The following is a 19,552-nucleotide window of genomic DNA, read 5'->3' as shown; positions in this document are numbered from 1 at the left end:
AAAACACACACTGAAACCAACCATAAAAACTCTCTCTAATTAATGCATTTAAAAACAACAACAAATGCGATCAAAATCGCAACAAAGGTAACAATTGACCCGACGGCATAATGATACCAAGCCTCTTTACTAATTGCATATTTTCTAATCTTTCTAATCTTCAGACGAATTGCGTCCATCTCGCTCTTGTGACCATCGACGACACCGGCAAGAACCTTTTCCAAGGTCATCTTCTCTCTTTCAGTTTTTTCCAACCTTTCTTCAGTTTTTTTCAATCTTTCTTTCAGGCCAACATTTTCTTGTTCAACTAAGTGTAACTTCTCAACAATAGGGTCGATTGGCATTTCCGGTTCCACTACCTCCTAGATAAAAATATCTATGTCAAGTTGGTCGGCGTAATTAATTGTCATATAATCAGGAAATGAAAATATGTAGTTATAAAAGATAATATACCACATCCGAATCATAGACTGGACGAGGGCCAACGGGGACGGATATCAAAACCATGGCGCTATACATATAAAAAAAATCTTACACAATAAGAAAATTATATACAAGTAAATATGTAAATCATACAAATCAAAATTTGTTTTGGTAAATAAAAACAATAGGCTCACCAAGGTTGTGTCTGTGACGGGGCGATCGACGGCGGTGAGGAAGGGGACAAGGCGCGCGACACTAAAAAAAACCACAAATCATAATTAAATTTGAGCTCAAATTGCATATGTATACATAACAAATGATGAACTCTCTCTAGCTTAGGCATTTCATCAAACACCTAGCTAGCACAACAAAAATGAAATGAGCAAGAAAACGAGCAAAACTTGCAATACCGGAAGAGGGAATGTTGATGCTAACCGTAGGACCGATGGGTGCCAACAATCTTGACAAATGGTGGAGAAAAATGGGGATGGATTAGAGCTCCCAAGAGGAAGGAGAGAGCAAAAATGGAGTTGAGCTCGAGCTAGAAAAAATGGAGCTAGAAAAAATGGGGTGGAATATAGGGGTGCTCGGGGAGGAAGGAGAGGAGGGCTTTAGGACCGGTTTGTGTTAAAAACCGGTGCTAAAGTGTCTGACAGCGGGGCCCCGCAGTTGCTGCAAAAATGAGAAAACCTTTAGCACCGGTTTGTGATACAAACCGGTTCTAAAGGGTCTGTCCACTGGGCCCCCTCCCTGCAGCAAACGGTCCAACCTTGCGGCCATTTGCTGCAGGGAGGGGGCCCAGCGGACAGACCCTTTAGAACCGGTTTATATCCAATCCGGGTCCAATGTGGTTGGCTCAATGCCCTGTTTTCTACTAGTGAAAGGTATTAACACCCACAATGTACCATTAGAATAATCATTGAATATATTTTCACAACATATAAATTTTGACCAAGTTTATACAATATGGTAGCTTGTATCTGATTTTTCCTTTTTTCTTTTGCGGGGAAGCTTATATCAGACTTATGCACATCGTTATGTCAAAACTGATTGATATACATTGTTGTCGATTTCACATGCTGTCAAAATTGTCGTTCCAAAGTACAAAAATAACCCTGCAACTCTTACATGCACGATAGCGGGATCGATGGAGAACGGCAGCGGCTACACGAGGAAGCAGTGGAAGTTGACGGGGGCGGGATCGACGGAGAATGACACCGGTCCTCGTAGTCGAAGGAGCGAAGCTCGACGGGGGCTGCTTATAACCTATATATGAAAATATCTCTAACTTTTATTAGTGACCTATGCAAATTTTCCTAAAAAAATGACTTTGATCATGAATATCTCTAACCATGTAAATAATTTTCTTATATTTAATAAATTCCAAAGTTGAAATTTCAATTATTCATAGTTCCTTTGATTTGCAAAGGAGCTATATTCTCCCCAATTCTTTTGCACCCACAAAAATTACCCCATCTATTTGACAGTACCCACAACCCATTCCACCAAAAACATTTGGTTCTATAGTTCAAAATTTTCAAATTTCATTCAGTTCAAATTTGGACTAGATTCAAACTCCTTGGTCAAAGCCCAATTTAACTTGCTCCAAAAATTCTGAAACTTTGCCAGACTCTCTTTTGTGCACCAAGACCTCACTACAACAATTCTAAAATAATCCATAAATTCCTAGAGCCCTCTGGAATTCCAAATTTTCAGAAACCCACACTTTCTGCTCATCCCTGCCCTCTTTCCAGTTTTATAGCCCAACACATAATTAGTTAGATGCAAGAATTTAAACATATGCTCCTCCTCGGATATAAGATTCTGCGGCCTCTCAATCATGATACTATAGCATGAACATGAACAAACAACTGAACATTTACAAACCCTTAAAGAGAGAAAATATAACACGATGTGACATTTTACTGATCCAACTACATGCTCATCCTTTGTGGGCGTGTCGTCGCCGCCGCCGTGGCCGCTGCTCCCTCCTGGAGCCAGCGAGAATCTTGGATTCGCGGCCGGAGCCCATCGGTGTCTCCTAGTCTACTATGTAACAGGGGTGGAGGAGAGGGGTGGAGGGAGTACCTAGCACGGCGGCGTCGGGGATGGAGCATGGCGGCGTCAGGGCATGGGTGCAGCGGCATCGGGGCAGGGCAGGGGCGTGGGGAGTGGCGTCGGTGGGGGCAGGGGCGTCGGCACCGTCGGGAGAGAGGGAAGAAACTAGACTGAGTTGCCGAAGGCTTGGAGGCTTTTATACACAGACCTTTAGTCCCGGTTGGTGGCTCCAACCGGGACTAAAGGGACCCCTTTAGTCCTGGTTGGAGCCACTAACCGAGACTAAAGGTGAATTTCACCAGCCCACCTTTGCAGGAACCCTCTTCATGGGGTGCTGGCCTTCGATATCACCAGGGTCATCTCGTCTGATCTTATACCGTAATGCACCGCATACTCGGCATGCGTTCAAATCCTCGTATTCACAACTGCAGAGGCCGGAGTCATTAGGGCATGCATGTATCTTCTGCACCTCCAATCCTAGAGGGCAGAGAATCTTCTTTGCTTCGTACATACAGTCAGGTAATTCGTTATCCTTTGGAAGCTTTGTCTTCATTATTTCAGTAGCTTCCCATATCGCTTGTCAGATAAACCATTCTCTGCCTTCCATTGCAGCAATTCCAGTGTGGTACCGAGCTTTGTGTTGTCATCTTCACAATTTGGGTACAACCCTTTTTTGTGATCCTCTAGCATGCGCTCGAACTTCAACTTCTCCCTTTCTCTTTCGCATTCTCTCTGTGCACCGACAATGACCCGACGAAGATCATCATCAGGCACATTGTCTGGTGCCTCTTGATCTTCAGCTTCCCCCGTTGCAGTATCACCATATTCAGGGAACATAGGATCCAGATAGTTGTCATCATCCTCTTCTTCTTCATTGTCTTCCATCATTACCCCTCTTGCTCCGTGCTTGGTCCAAACATAATAGTGGGGCATGAAACCCTTCTCAAGCAGGTGGGTGTGAAGGGTTTTCGCCGAAGAGTAATCCTTCGTATTCTCACATATAACACATGGGCAGTATATAAAACCATTTTGATTGGTTGTCACACCGAGAAAATTACGCAGGCCCATAATGTACTCCTAAGTGCGTCGGTCACCGTACATCCATTGGCGGTTCATGTGTATTATGAAATTAAGTATATCAAAAAGCATTGCAGAACATCATGAATAGAGAAATGACCAAATTGATACAAGTTCATCATCACATTAAAACCAAAGTACAGTAGTGATCAAATGTTATTACTGCAAAAATAAATACATAAAGTTCATATATAGTTCTCATGAAACAACATACAATTATGTAAATATTTAAATGCAACAACAAATGTAATCAAAATCGCAACTAAGGTAACAATTTACCCAACAACATAATGATACCAAGCCTCTTTATCAATGGCATATTTTCTAATATTCCTAATCTTCAAGCGCATTGCATCCATCTTCAACTGTATTGCATCCATCTTGATCTTGTGATTATCAACGACATCGGCAACATGCAACTCCAATTCCATATTCTTCTCCTCAATTATTTTCAATTCTTTCTTCAAGTAATTGTTTTATTTTTCAACTAAATTTAACCTCTCGACAAGAGGGTCGGTTGGAATTTTTGGTTCACATACCTCCTAGATAAAAACATCCATGTCATGTTGGTCGACATAATTGTCATAAACACTAAATGAAACAAATAGTTATAAAAGAAAATATACCACATCCGAATCATAGGATGGACGACGACCGGCGTGGGTGGATACCAAAACGAACACACTATATAGTAACAAACAATAATAAAAGTAAGAAATTTATACAAGTATCTATCTAAATCATACAAGTAAGATTTTTTTCTAAAAAGAAGATAATAACAAGAGGCTCGCCACGGTGGTGCTGGCGACGAGATCAATGCGGTCGATCGACGACGGTGAGGACGGGAACAGGACGGCACCCTACACATGTGGAGACTCTAAGAAGTTAATTTGAGCTCAGATTATGCATCTAAATCAAAAGAACTCCCATATACACTCCTACACTAAAACCCACAAATCACTCTAGTTCTAGAGCATTTGAAATGAGCTAAACTAGAAGTGAGAGATGAAAGGATGAAGTAGCTAACCTTTTAGAACACTTGTGTAGTTGGTGTACTGGCAAACCTAAACAAATCTTGAGGAAAATGGAGCTTGGAGAGGAAAAAGCTGAAGTGTGGCTCGGGCATTTCATCGAACACCTCATGTGCATAGGAAGGCAAAACAGAGCAGCACACACACCTCCCACCTTCTAATGGAAAAACAGAGGAGAGGGTGGAGGGGCAAGTATATATAGGCATCTCTTTGGTCCCAGTTTGTGGCCAGAACCGGGACAGAAGACTGACCTTTAGTCCCGGTTTTAGCCGCCAATTGGGACTAAAGGTGCTGTGCGAGGAGCGAGGACCATTGGTCCCGGTTCGTGTCTAGTACCGGGACCAAAGGGGTCACACAAACTGGGACCCTGGCCCAGCCGACGTCCTGGCCTCACAAACCGGGACTGATGCCCCCATTGGTCCCGGTTCATAACAGAACCGGGATTAAATCCCTTTCATCGCGTGGATCAAAGCCCTGTTTCTACTAGTGTGAAGAACCATGTCCAACTCTCAATGTTCTCGCTCTCCACAAAAGCAAATGCAAGTGGGACGACTTGATTTTGTCCATATTGACCAATGGCAGTGAGGATCTAACCCTTGTACTTGCGAGTGAGAAAAGTGCCTTCTACACATATAACCGGTCAACAATGCGTGAAAGCTTCGATGCAGACATCAAAAGAGAAGAACAATCGATGCAGCACCCTCACAGTTGGGAACTCTGGCATGCACATGTCTTGGATATCGACATACGTGCCTGGATTCTGGTTCTGCAGTGTGTGGAGGAGCCAGACAACAGAGTCATATGCGCCAATATACAAACCAAATTTGGTCTCAAGTGCCCTTTGCTTAGCCCTCCAAGCCTTGCCATAAGAAGTTTTGTACTTGAACTTAACGAAGACTTTTCTATGGATAGCCTTAACTTTCGTCGCTTTGCTCTCCACTATCTCGTTGTAAAGCAACCAAGAATGACCATGGAAGTAAGGTTAGGATGATCTTGAGGGACACATGGAATAACACAAGTATGATGAACTATGTCACTAATGACCCAGCTTGTGCCATACTTAGGGAGATAGCCATACACCCTTGCGGGACAACCCTGGTTTCTACATACCATTGTCAAGTATTTCAGACTTGACACATCAGCTACAAAGCCCCTTTACGTGGACATTGCCCAACCAATGATTGCATCGTTCACAGCTTGCTTGTTTGGATACATGGCACCTGTCGCAATGTTGTTCTGGTTATACTACCAGGTAGAATCATGACCATCATTCACGATCATTGCAGATGAGAAGTCCTGATTCCATGACGCAGGAATAAGCACTTCATGTGCGTTCTCTTCTTCGTCCGACTCGGCGGAATCATCGGCAATATCACCATCTCTATATTCTTCCTCCATCTGGTTTTGCATGTGCCCATCTATCTTGTCAGCGTCCACCTCGCCATTGACATAACCATCTCCATTTCCTCCTTCTACCTGACCGCTCCGTCCTGCTTCGTAAACATCATCTCTTGCATGGGACGCATAATTTGGCTGTGAATCATGCATCCTTTCACTGCTCTGGCCATAATCGTAACTACATTCGGCTTCAGGCACACTAACCGGCTTGACCAAGGGGAGCAGTAAGGCGACATGATTACATCTCCTATGCTCGCAAGCTTTTAACCAGTGCACCCACTGACCGTCCGCTCTATATGCTTCAAATAAAAGTACATATTTGAGTTGGACCAGGTCCATAATGCATGGACACCTATGGTGTGTGTTTCAAACTTTTAATATTAAACTCTAAACATCCGGCCAACCATTCTGTCAACTGGCTAACAGACCATGTTTCACGGGAAGTCACTAGCACCTCAATGTACTGAAATTCACCTAGATAAGTTCCCATCTCATTTGTTTCAACAGTACGAGGACCATAATGAGAACCTAACTTCACTACATCAGACTTCTATACTGACCTAAAAATATATTCAACATGGACAAATTTTAAGCAAAAGGACAAACCTATAAAAATACTAAAAATATACACATAACTAAATATTTGACATCTACGTTTATTACCAAAGAAACTACAAATATTCTCACAACTAAATACAAGAGGAAACAGACGTTGAAACTTACCCTTTAAGCGTGCGAACGACGAACCACAGGGGAAGAATGACGAACACCGAGAGACGAACGACGAACACAGCAGCCTCCACCACCACCAACATCACCACCACCTCCACCTACACCTCCACCACCACCACCACCACCACCACCACCACCACCACCACCACCACCTGCACCTCCACCTCCACCTCCACCTCCACCACCACCACCACCTAAACTACCACCACCAAAATGGTCAATAGCACCACGACGAGCTACCCCATCACAAGATTGAGGGTTCCCTTGCCTCCTCTAACCCTTTAGAATCCAACCACAGTGGAAAACGAGTAACAAATCAGTTCATTTTTCGTAGAAAAATTGAGGCATGGAAGAGGGGGGAGATAAAGGAAGAAAGAAAGAAGAAGAGGAGAGGAGGAAGAAGGGGGCGCGGGCAGCCGAGGGTGACCAGGGCCCTATCGGCCTTGCCGTGACCGACTGGCCAGTCGGCTTCGCTGCGGCCGATAGAAAACCGGCCAGGAGGAGTGACGTGGTCCAGCCAGTAGTCGGCTGCCACGCGGCCGAGTGCCCAGTTGTTGGCCTAGTCGTGGCCGATTGCGTCCTGTCGGCTTTGGTGCAGCCCACTGGATCCAATCGGCCACTGTTAGCCCGACGGTGTAATATAACTGATTTTTTTAAACCTGTGCCATATTTCTCAAATTTAATAAAAAGCGTATTATTTTAAAAAACTTAGCTATATATCACAGACGTAATGCCTATATGAGATGATACCATGGATGATCGCAATCATAAATATAAGTATTATAATTTAAGCGCTGCACAATTGTAATTTGCTCACCACACTACATTTTTATGCTTACAGAGATGCCACAGTGACCCTGGGGGCTATCTTTCTATACTGAAAAGCTTACGGAGGTGGTGTTTTGGCTCATAGGTGTAGATACACCTATTATGAAACATATATAAAAACACATTTTCAAATGTTAAAAGATTCCGAACAATAATTTCACGTGTACATCCAGACATTTTTGTTCGCACACAAAATCTATGATTTTTTTGTGACATGTATGAAAAAGATAAAGAATGTTTTGTGAATAGTTATAATCAAGCATCAACAATTATCTTTTTTGCACAAGCCACAAAAGATGTCATTTTTCACTGCAACTTTGCGCATGGATATACAATGTCCGGATGGACACGTGCAATTTTTTCTCGAATTGTTTAACATTTTAAAACGTGTATTTAGACAATGAGTACATCTACACCTATGAACCAAAGTAAATTTCTCAAACTTTACCAAAAATATTATTTCTTTGCTATACCGTTTCTTTTATTTTGTCTATCTTTCCATTCTTATCAGACCGTACAGTTTAATCTTGTAACTAGCACGGCAAGAAGATTGACAACCTTCCTGATGTCTTCAGAACCACAAAAGAAGTTTGCCTTGTGTTTTGTGTGCATCTACGAGTGACTTTGTGGTAGAAGAACTCCGTCTGGTTTGATAAACCTTGATTCTTTATTGAAGAAAATACTTATTGCTAGGTTACATCGCCCTTATATTTAAGGGGTTGCCAACCATTCTTATGAGAGAGCAAGCAACGACAACCGATCGGGATGGGGTTGCGATTTGGGAGGTGTTCAATGACTGATGTGGGCAATGGCTACATATTTGAGAGGAGGAAAATATTCATGACATCATGTATTGCGTGACCATTTTGCAAAAAGGAAACGGTGCACAAATGGACCATCTGCCCCCAATTTATTCTTTAATACGGCGAGCGAAGTGAATTTGAAGGACAAGTCCAATGACCATTAATGAATTTCACTTTGGTGCTAGCACATACATGGATGGTCTATCGCTCAAAGAGTATGCAACAAAGGTAGAATATAGAGCCGAAGCATACGCAGTGACCGTGGTTTTCACTGATGTGACTTTGATGACCGTATTTTGGATATTTCCTAAGTTCAATGACAGAAGTGAAATTTGGGAAGAAGTTCAGTGACATGGGATGAATTTATCTCAATTGCATGGTATGAGTTTCACTTCCGTTACTAGATTTTAATACATTGATAAGTTTGAGTGGATCATTGACATCATCATGCCCAACAGATAAAATTCGAATGGGAAAGAAGATATATGCTCCTGGCCTCAACTTGTCATTGGCCATCATCATGCATGTGATTATGATGGGTGGATATGTTACCCATACAGGCCGCTATGCACATGCTATTTTTGTTCGTAGTCAACATTTATGGAAAGATAGGGCATAGACTAAAATAGCAAATTAGGGAGTACCACTTTAAACTTATTCTTGGGCATGCTATGATCAGTAGCTATCTATGATCGAGCATGCAAACTCAGTCAAAATTTTAGCACGAAGGCCACGTTGATATGTTAATTTGGAGCTCTATAATTGAACTGTCGAAGGCGATTGATATGTCAATGCATGTTGGCTTCAATGCAGTACCGAAATTAACCAATGGAACCCTGAAGGACCAGCAAGAATGTTCGATTTGCCGCGGATGACCTTGCCTGCATCTTCGGTCGTATGGCTTGCCTCCTTTTGGGAAGTATATAGAGGCCACGAATACTTGCCAATGGCGACCCCTGTTTGGTTGTATGTGCCCTTCAGATGCCTCGTAATTCCAGAACGAACTTGTACCAGCCCTACTAATCAAATGTGTTAACCGCCTGTGGAAAGCATAATTTAGGATTTATCCGCACTTGGGCTATAGCACAGAACATGGGAATGTACGTAATGCATGACATAAACGAAATGTCGCACGCTGGCGCTTGTATTAACTATTCCTTGACCAACCAGATAACAGTATTGTGTAGGGTCAGAGAACCCTCATTGGCTAATCACCTGCATGCAGAAACCTTTAATAATTCAGGTCGTCGCGGATACCTGTTCATGGGTCGACCCTGTACGTACGTGGCATGAGAGCGTGCCCGCCTGCAAGCTTGCAGCTGCAGGTAGACGAACAGTCCCAAGCTTGCCAAAGGTAGTCAACCAAATATAAATGTAGGACTAATTATTTGTCAAACTATCCCGAAAAACAAGGTGTCAACGTACTACTATTTGCCACATAAGCATAAACATATGTAGACGACCCCAAGTTTTTTATGCTTTTCTCCGTCGAAAGCAAAGCTTTTGCTAACAATAATTAGCAAAGAGTACCTCCACATTGCTCTTGCGATTCAAAAGGGCCAAAAGTACATCTTTTATATAAACAAAACGGCAGTAGAAATGTGAAGGAAAAAAAAACTAGAGTTGGAATTATTCATATAAACACATAAAATCAGTGGAAGATGATGCACTCCCATTGAAGTGCCAAAGGACGGGGCCGGACCCGAGTGTAAATCAAACGACTGAACCTGCGCTACAGTGAGCCGACCCCAACGAACGACGGTTTTTTATGCTTTTTATCTATTAGAGTCGGTCTGATGAACACCAACGTTCGCTTTTGTGTTTGAGTCGGCACATGCGTCCAACGTTGTTCCGATCCATTTTGACGGTGCATTTTTTACAAACATTTGCAAAAATAATAACAAACATAAATTAAACATTAGAGCGGGTCACGAAGGTCGATAAGAGTCCACGTGTCCCATTACGTTAATTAAACATAAAAAATAAAATGCGCGCTATCCTAGGCGTCCTCGTCGGCGGCGTCGAGGCCAATGAGGTCGATCTCAACGACAGCGTCGGCCCAGGGGCGAGCTGTGCCTGCGCGGTCAGTACTGGTGGCGGCAATGGTGGCGCGGGCAGTGCTGGTGGTGACAGTGGCGGCGGTAGCGTAGCACGGGCGCGCTCCTCCGTCAGGCGCAGCGCCCTCCTATGCTGGAGATAGGAGGCCTTTCCAAAGGCAGCGCGCGAGGATAGATGATGCCGGACTTTCCCTTGTTTTGGGCGGAGCCGGCCATGGCTGCTGGCTAGGTTTTGCCGTCGATGAGGGAGCAAAGAGGTGGCGAGATGGGGACGATGTCTGGAAGCATATGAGGCCGAACCCCATTGCACGCTAGGATTAAAGAAGGCCGACGGCGGTCACTGACGCGTGGGCCCGCGAGGATGGCCGTCATTAATTAAGTTGACCGCGGGTAGTTGGACGACTGGCGGGTGTGGATGGGACGGACACCGACAGGGCGCGCGTGTCCGCTTTGTGTCCGCGCCGACACATTTCAGTTTCAAATTTGGGCCGAAAATGAGTCGGCGCGGACGCGTTTTGGCAACGGATCCATCCGTTGGGCCATCACATTTGTCCGTACGGACCCAAACGGACGATGGCAGACGAAATGGGTCGCCGCGTTGAAGTTACTCTTAAACACTTGTTTTTCTTTACTTTTGACACCGGACCAATGGAGGCGCTTCTTGTTTGAGTTTGTGTTTCAGACTTCGATCCTTCTCGACTTCTGACATACTTGACGGAGCTTCATTGTAGATTTTTGGCGTCTTGTTGAAACGATGAGGCTAGGGGTTTTTATCATGTGACGAGATATGGCGCGGGGGCTTCAGATCTATGTAAAAGTGTAATGGCGACTACTGCAGCTCCAGGACACTGGTCATTAGGGGCATGCGCACAAAGACTTATAGCTGTCATTAAAGTCAAGCCAACTTCGATAGGGGAGCGACGACAATGGCGCGTCGACGACTCGTTTTAGTGGGAGTAGTGGTCTTTCATTTGGTCTCAAAATCTTCATGTATTTTCTGTTACGGTTGAGTAATATATTTGATTCTTTTCGTAAAAAAATGGAATATGGAAAAAATAAGAATTAAAATTATTCGTATATAAACACGTAAAATCAATGGAAGATATATGCACTCCCATCGAAGTGCCAAAGGACGGGGCCGGGCACGAGTCTAAATCAAATTGCACTATAGTTAAACTCTTGTTTTTCTTTACTTTTGACACCGGCCAATGTCTTTGGAGCTCGAAACGCAGCGAGACACGTAAGAAGGGCTTAGTGTTTTTATTTAGTCATCTGCGGCTGCTACACCGATGGATCGATGAAAATTATGCGTCCGAAGGCCAATGAAATCGAAACGCCGATCGTCCTCGTTCTATACAGATCGATCACGGGATCAGATCGATGCACCTATCGACCGATTTGCCGCGCGCGGGGGGGTTGGCCTCTCCATCGATCCGGCAGCTCTTTTTGAGCATCAGAGGCCGGGCGTGCCGGCTCCGATCATCATCTATCTCTGCTGATCTCTTGCTGTTAGCTTGGTGTACTTTTTTCAGTTAGTTTACGGAAAACAATTATACTCTTTCAGATAGCCGGCGTACATCTACCTATGAAAGCCCACGTAGAGAATAGGTTAGTTATTACTACAGTTCGTCGATTGTCTATGTTGAGGACGGCACGAACTGGTAAAAATGCGATATCTCGCTAGTACCTACAGTTGGTTAAACTCTGCTAGCTTGCGACATCTGTCGATGCATGCAATCGCTTGCATGGCCATTCTCTTTGACTGTTTATTTAGGGCATCTACAATATGGATCTCAAACCGCCCATAAATCGTCCGGACCAAATTGTTTGAACATATTTTGCCATCCAACGCAGTCTCGCATTAGTCTACTATCAGGTCTTGCCTTTTGTTTTCCTGCAAACCGGATGCAAATTTATGAATGTGGGAGGGCTTTGCGCGACTCTGAACCGTCACCACGCAGGACTCTGATAACCCCGGCCCGCTGAAACCCCTCTTTCGATGCACTTTTTCTCCACTCCATCCCTGCTGTCCCTTGGTTCCACTCCGCACCCTCCTCGTTCATGCCACTGTTGTATCTCTCCGGCTGCCGTCCAGGCTTCTAGTGACGGGGCTTGGTGGGGCCCAACCTGGGCCATAGCCCCCCACTTCAAAAACAATTAAGCCTATATTTACTTATATTAGGTTCATTTTTGACTCAAAATCAGTTAAAAATAATGAGGTTTGCCTTCCCCCTCCTTCACGTTTTTGGCTCAAGCTCCGCCGCTACAAGCATCCTCAGACGTTTCCAACCCCCACCAACAGGCTTGTCTGCATTGGACTACGTCGGCGTCCACCCAGGATCCATAGTGGACACCGTCCATAGTGGACACCACGCCCGACAAGTCTTCGGTCAAATGTCATTGAGCTTTTTTGTTGTTTCCTAGAGTAATTTTATGGCGGGGTGTTCGGTGCTCGAGGATGAGTTGATGTAAGATGTGTGGTTGGACGTATCCACGGACTTTATAGGCAGGAACTCAAGGAGCTTGATCTTGTGACATCCCGTGCATGCTTCGTTTAATTAGCAAAATAACTCAACGTTCCACAACATGCATGTTATTCATGAACATAATTTAAAGTTGATATCGCATCGATGATATACCATCTATAACTCTGTTAAGTTTTGCTTCTTGCTGCTTCACATGTTAGTTATACCATTCATTCACGGAAGTTGCTCTAAAAATTGTATAGCATGAATGCGTTGTCATGTTGTACTACATGACCGAGGACAAAGTAATTCACACACATACATTGTTGGATGAATCTCAATAGACAGTATGTGTGGAACGGCATGTGCCGATTTTGACTCAAGTATCATTGAATTTAAAATCGATGAATTCAAAAAACTTATTGATTGTCCGGTCATTTGGGATGTAATATTTACATTTGAACTATTGCTGTAGGAGACATATTTACATGTTATTTATTAATGAATAATACTATTTATAATTATTTTATGTGTCGTGGACTTGAAGAAACTGTTTAGGCAAAAGGACTGGATGTCTAGCTCCTACTCCCTCTGTCTCAAAATAACTGTCTCAATTTTATACTAACTTTAGTATAAAATTGTACTAAGCTTAGTACATTTATTTTGGAACAGATAGAGTACATCAGTATCTGTGGATTGATCCGGATCAATCCACTGATAAGTAGTGTGTCCATTTTGCGGGGTGAGATGCCCTTATCCAGTGATCTACCAGGCCAGTTATTAGACAGGTACAATAAATTAATGAAGCAAAAGTTATACATACTGTACCGCTGCCAAGGGAAAAAAACATACTCTACACGGCAATGCATTCGCGTAGGTTCAGCAATTTAGACATTAAGTCACCTAGTGTCCAAGCTGCTCCATCTCCACCTTTTTCTTTAGTCACCAAGTGTCCAAGTTGCTTCATCTCCACATGTATGCATATGCAAGCTCCTGCTTCGTCATTGGGCCTGTGTGTAAAATCGGAGATCCACGGCCAACCGAACCATTATCTTGTTTCTTTGGTTAGCAAAATGCTGACGTCCTGGAAGGAAAAATGACAGCTTACATGCATGCATTTAGTTGGGAAGCTTCATAACAGGCAAGCATTCATATATAGTATTAAGAGTAAGGAGTCCTTTTCCCTTACGTACATGCAGATTCTTTCCTTTTTCTTTGCATTGGAATCCGCCTGCAGATTCATTCTTAGAACTCAAGAAGTGCAGCGATACGCAGATGTCTACTACATCCTTTCTCAATATAAGTCTTCTTATTTTTTTAATAAAGGACTATATACGAAGCAAAATGAGTGAATTCATACATTCGTATGTAGTTTTATAATGAAAACTTCTAAAAAACTTATATTTAAAAAAGGAAGGAAGTACATTTTTTACCGATATATCTAGTGCTATGTTTGAATGTTGATATTCAAGGCCATGGAATTGAATTGGACTCAATATCAAATCTTCTTGACTTTGATATTGACATTGAACCCAAATTCTGTTGTTCACATGTGCTCATAATTCACACTTGAAATTTGCATGAGAGGCTCAATTCTGTAGCTTGTTTGGATGGCCATCCGATACATTGGAATTGCTTTGGATCTTCCTGCTTCGCTCAAATGCATTGACCTGCAAAAAGGAGCAGATCTGCCATGAGAGGAGCAGATTCGGGCGCCTCTGTTGTCGCCGGGAGCCAACCTGCGCCTCCGATGGGAGCTGAGCTGCGCCTCCACCGGGAGCTGGCCTGCGCCTCCGCCGGGATCTGACCCGTGCCTCCGCCGGGAGCTGACTTGCACCGCCGGGAGCTTCATTGTCGCGCCTCTGTCCGCCTCCTCTTCCCCTCGTTCGCATGTTCCTTTCCCTCGAGCGCACCGAAGCGATAAGTCGAGCGCTCGACCCCGAATATCAGCCAAACCCGAGCTGCTGACCTGTCGGGGGGATAACCCCGGGGTAGGCTCAACGAGCCTGCTCCTTTATCTCCGGCCCCAAAGGAATGACCAAGAACCATTCCGCAAGGCCCAAGTCCTCTGGCCGGCTAGGCCACACCTGCCGGCTAGGTGGCGAGATGGCCAACTCTCTGGCCGGCCAGGCAACACCTGCCGGCTAGAGGCAAGATGGCTACCTCTTCCTGGCCGCCTAGGCCAAGCCGGCCGGCTAGGAGCGAGGCGGCCGTGCCCGAGCCGGTTAGCCAAACGGGCTAGCCGGCCGGGGATCTCAAGTCACATCAGATCGTAGGTCATGACGAGACCCTACGATTAAAGGTGGCTACGCGTCACCAAAGGTACTGGATTGGAGTGCACGGCAGGTACCAGCGTCGGCGGCCACGCTGCTGACCTACCCCGGCTCTGATCCATCACCCAACATAGTGTCGGCCGTCAAACTCCCACTCTATTACTGCACTCGGCGTGGGAACAGTGGAGGCGGCCGTACCGTCTGCCCATGACGAATGTCGCTGGACGACGCCGGACGTACCGCGCGTGTCTTGCGTCAACCTTACGCGAGAGCTCCATTGGCTAGCCGGCGGGTCCCACAGCCAGACGGGACCTCGCAGCCGGCGGGACCCTCAAGCGACAAGACAAGACCCTCGTGGGCCCGTCTGGCCAGCCGGCGAGGCTGCCAGCCGGGCCCCACTCTTGTACCCTTTATCCATATTGTAGGCCGGTGGGTTCGTCTATAAAACCCCCCGGTCCCCCTCCATGCAGAGGGTCGGTCAACAGATTACACACACCTTCACTAACCACATAGGAGAGGCAGAGAAGAGTCGGCTGCTCCCCTCTTCCTCCTCCGCAATACAGCTCCAGGAGGAACCTTGTAATCCCACCCATATACATCATACACTCCGACAGGACTAGGGGTATTATCTCTACGGAGAGCCCTGAACCTGGGTACATCGTGCGTTCCATGCTTGTACCAACCTCGTGCCTAGCATCCTCTGTTGCCACTTCGGTTCTCACTGACTTTAGCCTACCTATGGCATATGTTGTGAGTATTCACCGACATTTGGCGCCCACCGTGGGGCCGATCACGGCATCGACTAGCTTTACGTGCTGGGCGGGGCCCGGCACCTACGCCACCGGATGCATCGCGTCCGGATCGATCTGCATGCCCGTGGAGACCGCTTTTGATGAGGCAACACCGATGATGATCGATGTCCCGGTCCGCCATGTGGATTCGGACGAAGATTCCGATGACGAGGCGCCTCCTAGCGTCGTCGTTGCTGCTATGGAGAACCTCAGCATTCTCTTTAGCGACCTGCGTCTCAACGACGATCCTCGCTACTTCGGCGAGGACTTCGACGTTGAGGCACTATGTGCCAGTTTCAGTAGGCTCTCTATCGCTGAGACGCCTACACATGACGTGTACCCCAGCAATGTACTAGTCTTCGACGGCCCTCCGCCGTCGGTGGGGTTCTTCACCCCCTACCATGTCGCCACCGTCTCCAACGTCGTGGAGGTGATGGTCATCGGCGCCGGCACCAGCACGTCTCAGGACAAAGCGTCAGCACACACTGTTGACCCTGCTGCCGCCGCCGCTGACGCTCTTCAGGCTGCGCTAACCGGCCTGAAGATGCCGAAAGCCGCCTCCACAAACCCTAACGACGCACGAGCCACGCTGGAGGAGGCTTGCAGGCAGATCTTGGAGGAGGGCATCGCCGTCACCTCGGCAAAGCGCCGGATGGAGGCCACGCAGCGCGAGTATAACTCCGCATACGGCGTCACTCCGGTTTCCGAGGCCCCTAGCCGGCTTGGGTCGGTCCGCGCTCGCGGCCGTTTCATTGCCGAGATTCTAGGCGGCAAGCATCCCGTCTACGAGACCCCTGCAGCCAACTTGCGGGCGGCACAGGCGGCCATGGAAGAAATGTCGAGCTTGGAGGGCGAAGAGCGCGCCTTCCAGGAGAAGCGGGTCAAGGATCTCCTTGACGCCGCCAACGAGTAGCAGATACGGCTTGACCCCGGTCAAGCCCAGTCAGAGTCTCCGGGACCCAACCCTAGAGCGCGCCGCAACCCTAGCGGTCATCACCATGCGTAGGGATCTTCCTCGCATCGCACCTCTGGCCGGAGGGGCGAAGGAAGTCAAGACAGGCGCTCCCAGCGTCAGAGCGAGCACACTTCGAGCAGGCGTCGCAGAGGCGACAAGAGGGACTCAGTGTATGAGGTTCCTCGTCCGGCGAGGACCCATGCCACCGGTTCGCAAGGTGCCCTTCCGATCGCAGCTCAGATCGGCGCTCGTGTTCCCTAGGGCGACCAGGACGCTCGCAGGCGTCTCAACGCCCTGGCCCAGTTAGCCCTTATGGAGGAGGACGGCCCCATCGGTCCGGCCTGCTTCGGCCCCCGGATCTGAGGTGAGCCGTTTCCCCGAGGCTTCACCTTGCCTCGGGACACTCCTAAGTACAATGGCACTGCCAAGCCGGAGGACTGGCTGATCGACTACACCACCGCCGTTGGCATAGCCAGGGGCAACAAGCGCATAGTAGTCCACTACATGCCACTCATGTTGGCCGGCTCGGCTCGGACTTGGCTCAACAGCCTTCCAGCCGGCAGCGTCAACTCATGGGTGGACTTTGAGGAGGCGTTCGTACGCAACTTCACCAGCACCCACAAGCGCCCTGGCCGGCCTTGCGAACTGGCCATGTGCGTCCAGAGGCCCGACGAACCCCTTCGCGACTATGTCACTCGCTGGAAGGAGCTTCGCAACTCCTGCGAGGGGGCGCATGAGGTACAAGCCATCCAGTACTTCATCGACGGTTGTCGAGATGGCACCCTCCTCAAGCACAAGCTCATGTGCTCCGAGCCTACTTCTCTGGCGGTGCTCATGGCCAAGGCGGACAAGTACGCCATGGTGGACTCCGCGATGCGGGTCAAGATGACCGCCTCGGACAAGGTTGTCCCTACGCCGGCTACTCCCAAGCCGGCTGGAGACAGTCGAGGCGGCCAGAACAACAACAAGCGCAAGGCGGATCAGCTAGATTCGCGCTCCAACAACAAGTTGGTAGCAAGCGTGGAGGGTGAGGCGTCGGCTTCTCAAGCCGGCTCTCAACGGAAGCGGCCCAACAGGGGCAACACGAACTGGTTGCCCAAGCAGACTTTCGAGGAGCTTCTTGACACCCCCTGCAAGATACATTCTGGGGCACAACCTTGTACCCACACCCTTCGACAGTGCAGTTTCGCACGACGGCTGTCGCAAGGGGAGGGCCTGCCGGCTGCCCCTGGTGCACAGGCTGCGCCTCAAGTCCTGACTCCTGGTCCAGCTCCAGCTCCATCGCCTCCGCCTCGCAACGACGGCGCCTCCACGATGACTACCCCCATCAAGACGGAGCCTTCATCGTCTTCACCAGTGAAGGCAACGACAAGCATAGCCTGTGCCAGCGATAGCGTGAAGTGAATGCTACGCCCCCCCGGTTCCCCAATACATGCATTGGTCCGATAGGCCAATCACATGGAGCCGGGTAGACCATCCTGCGGTGATGCCCAACCCGGGCTCATACGCGCTCGTCCTCGACCCCACCTTCGCCTCCAAGAGGCTCACCTGCCGGTTCTCACGGGTGCTGGTCGATGGCGGCAGCAGCATCAACATCCTCTACCTCGACACTCTCCGCAAGCTCGGGCTCAAGGAGACGGACGTCCTGTCGACCAGCACTGTCTTCCACGGCATCATGCCTGGGCAGTCCCGCTCGCCTATCGGCAAAATCCAGCTGGACGTCCTCTTCGGCGACAAGGCTCACTTCCGCCGCGAGTCCATATGGTTCGAGGTAGTGGACCTCAGCAGCCCGTATCATGCACTGTTGGGCAGACCGGCTCTGGCCAAGTTCATGGCTATCCCGCACTACGCCTACCTGAAGATGAAGATGCCGGGTCCAAAGGGCATCATCACCATTGCTGGCGAGTACAAGAAGTCGCTCGAGTGTGCACAAGACAGCAGCCGCCTGGCCGACGCCCTGGTGATTGCTGAGGAGAAGAGACAGATCGACTGGCTCGTGGCTCAGGCTACCGAGCAGCCGGCGATCCCTTCTCTTCCGTCCCAGTCGGCCGGCGAGGGCTCCTTCAAGCTGGCCAAAGAGACCAAGTAGGTGCCACTCGACCCAGCAAACCCCAAGCAGTGCGTCACCATCGGGGCTGGCCTCTGCCCCAAATAGGAAGGCGAGCTCGTCGACTTCCTTCGTGAGAATCGGGGCATCTTTGCATGGTCCCCCAAAGACATGCCAGGTGTTCCGAGGAAGTATGCCGAGCACAAACTTCACGTGCGACCGGATGCAAAACAACACTTGCACCGCTTCGCTGAGGGGAAGCGGCGCACAATTGGAGAAGAGATTACCCGACTCCTTGCAGCCGGCTTCATCATGGAGGTTTTCCACCCGGACTGGTTAGCTAATCCAGTCCTGGTGCTGAAGAAAAACAATACTTGGCAAATGTGTATTGACTACACTAGCTTGAATAAGGCCTGTCCAAAAGACCCTTCCGCGTTGCCTAGGATAGATCAAGTGATCAACTCTACTGCAGGCTACGAAATGATGTCGTTTTGGGATGCTTATTCAGGCTACCATCAAATCAAGCTGGATCCAGCTGATCGCCTGAAGACCTCCTTCATCACGCCCTTCGTGGCCTACTGCTACACCACCATGACGTTCGGTCTGAAGAACGC

Source organism: Hordeum vulgare, chromosome 1H (genome assembly GCF_904849725.1).
Source record: "Hordeum vulgare subsp. vulgare chromosome 1H, MorexV3_pseudomolecules_assembly, whole genome shotgun sequence".
Classification (NCBI taxonomy): domain Eukaryota; kingdom Viridiplantae; phylum Streptophyta; class Magnoliopsida; order Poales; family Poaceae; genus Hordeum; species Hordeum vulgare.
Note: the sequence above shows the minus strand (reverse complement) of the source record.